This window comes from Nerophis ophidion, linkage group LG06 (assembly GCF_033978795.1).
Source record: "Nerophis ophidion isolate RoL-2023_Sa linkage group LG06, RoL_Noph_v1.0, whole genome shotgun sequence".
Lineage (NCBI taxonomy): Eukaryota > Metazoa > Chordata > Actinopteri > Syngnathiformes > Syngnathidae > Nerophis > Nerophis ophidion.
Genome location: NC_084616.1, coordinates 64,847,643 through 64,850,852, shown reverse-complemented (window position 1 = coordinate 64,850,852; position 3,210 = coordinate 64,847,643).

The window sequence follows — 3,210 nt, the reverse complement described above, 5'->3', positions numbered from 1 at the left end:
TATATCGATGTCATCAGTTGGTAAGCTGATTTCTCGCCTCGGAGCTTGTGAAAGTTAATTCTAGATCATAAATAATGCATCTCATCTTGATAGAAGGATGAGGACATTATCTGAAAAGTTGGTCAACTTTAGCATCCTAATTAGTATATATTTGTACCATGAATTGATTAACGTGGACCCCGACTTAAACAAATTGAAAAACTTATTCGGGTGTTACCATTTATTGGTCAATTGTACGGAATATGTACTGAACTGTGCAATATACTAATTAAAGTATCAATCAATCAAAAAAAAGTTATTTGAAAGTAGGGCTGGGCGATATATCGATATATACGATATATCGCGGGTTTGTCTCTGTGCGATATAGAAAATGACTATATCGTAATATTCGAGTATACGTTCTCACGCAGGACTTTAAGCTGCGGGCGTACACTTCAGGCTCTCCTCGCTCTTTCCTGTGTCTCCTCGCAGACAAGCAGGCGCACATTCTTACATACGTCACAAACTGTCACGTCACACGTCACTTACACGCCCTCGCAGGGCAGAGAGCTAGCGGCGTGGCTAATGTTAGCTGCTAACGTAGCCGTACGAGAGAAAGATGCTGCGGATCTGCTAACAAATGAAGGAAGACTTAATTCCCAAGAAAAACAGGAGGGTTTCCATCGTCTGGCGGTGGTTTGGCTTCAAGTGGGAATATGTCGAACAGACAACCGTAATTTGTCAAGTGTGGGGGGAAAGCGTTGCTCGAAAAAGTAGCATTACTGCTAATATGTAGCATCGTTTGTAAAGTCACTCGCTAGAAAATGAAGAGAATTTCATATCCGTAGTAACATACCACATAGTGAAGGATGAATACTATTTGATTTCCTATCATGCAGCTCATTTTTATTTGACACTTAAAATTTCTCTGACAATCTTGCAATTTATGTTTTGGAAATGACTTGAATGTTTGTGCCATTGCTTAATAACATTAATAAATACACTTTTGGTCAACTGACTTAGTTGTGATTTCCCTCTCTGCATGAAAGCTTTAAAGGCCTACTGAAACCCACTACTACCCACCACACAGTCTGATAGTTTATATATCAATGATGAAATATTAACATTGCAACACATACCAATACAGCCTTGTTAGTTTACTAAATTACAATTTTAAATTTCCCGGGAGTTTCTTCTTGAAAACGTTGCGTAATGATGACTTGTACGCGTGACGTCACGGGCTGTTATGAAATATGAGTGCTGCATACACACACACAGCTAAAAGTCGTCTGCTTTAACGGCATAATTACACAGTATTTTGTATTGCTGAATCTTTTGCAATTTGTTCAATTAATATTGGAGAAGTCACAGTGGAAAGATGGAGTTAGGAAGCTTTAGCCTTTAGCCACACAAACACACAGTGATTCCTTGTTTAAAATTCCTGGGGGTGAAACTTTTCTATGGATCAGAGCGCGGTCAAGCCAACATGGATCCCGACCAAATGTCAACCAGCAGGTTTCGGTGAGAAAATTGTGGTTGAAAAGTCAGTTCTTACCGGAGAAAAGCTGAGCTTGTGCCGTCCTTAGCTGCCGTCGACTCCCCTGAGACACTGCGCGTCAACACACCCGTGGAGACACCCTTCCGACTATCAGGTACTATTTAACTCACTAAAACACTAGCAACACAATAGAAAGATAAGGGATTTCCCAGAATTATCCTAGCAAATGTCTCCAAAAACATCGGAATCCGTCCCAATGCAATCGCGTTTTTTGTTTTTTTTAACTTATTTTTTCTTGTCCATCGCTATCAATATCCTCAAACACAAATCTTTTATCCTCGCTGAAATTAATGGGGGAATTGTCGTTTTCTCGGTCCGAATAGCACTTTTTGTTGGAGGCTCCCATTAAAAATAATGTGAATATGTGAAGAGCCCCCACACGTGTGACGTCATCGTCTGCGACTTCCGGTAGAGCAGGGGTAGGGAACCTATGGCTCTAGAGCCAGATGTGGCTCTTTTGATGACTGCATCTGGCTCTCAGATAAATCTTAGCTGACATTGCTTAACACGATAAGTAATGAATAACTTGTTCAAAATATAAAACATTCTCATGCATTTTAATCCATCCATCCGGTTTCTACCGCACCTGTTCAAGAAGTCGCATTAATGGTAAGAAGTATTTTATTTATTGTTGTTTAGCTTCAGAATAACAATGTTATTAAAAAAGAACAAGAGACTTATTATACTCTGGTCTTACTTAAAAATGCACGCATTTAGTTGTATTCAGTCTTAAAAAAACTATTATATGGCTCTCCCGGAAATACTTTAAAAAATATTTGGCTTGTAGGGGGGCTTCACGGTGGCAGAGGGGTTAGTGCGTCTGCCTCACAATACGAAGGTCCTGCAGTCCTGGGTTCAAATCCAGGCTCGGGATCTTTCTGTGTGGAGTTTGCATGTTCTCCCCATGAATGCGTGGGTTCCCTCCGGGTACTCCGGCTTCCTCCCACTTCCAAAGACATGCACCTGGGGATAGGTTGATTGGCAACACTAAATTGGCCCTAATGTGTGAATGTGAGTGTGAATGTTGTCTATTTGTGTTGGTCCTGCGATGAGGTGGCGACTTGTCCAGGGTGTACCCCGCCTTCCGCCCGATTGTAGCTGAGATAGGCGCCAGCGCTCCCCGCAACCCCGAACGTGAATAAGCGGCAGAAAATGGATGGATGGATGGCTTGTATGGCTCTCTCAGCCAAAAATGGTTCCCGACCCCTGCGATCGAGGCAGGGCTTTTCTCTTAGCACCGAAAGTTGCAAACTTTATCGTGGATGTTCTCTACTAAATCCTTTCAGCAAAAATATGGCAATATGGCGAAATGATCAAGCATGACACATAGAATGGACCTGCTATCCCCGTTTAAATAAGAAAATCTCATTTCAGTAGGCTTTTAAAAGTATCATATATTAATGCAGTATGAGAAGAATGTTTTAATGTATACACATAGACTCATCATACTGCTGTGATTATATGCATCAAGTGTTCATTCAAGGCCAAGGCAAAATATCTTAATATATATCGTATATTGCGATACAGCCCTATTTGAAAGAGACAAAATAGCGCATTGCAATACGATAAGAGAAGCAGAAGTTGTTCTGGTAAATTGATATGCAAGAGAGAGTCCGAGTAACTTTAGTCCCACTAACCTCATGTCAGCAGGATGAATGAGTGACCAGGCTGAC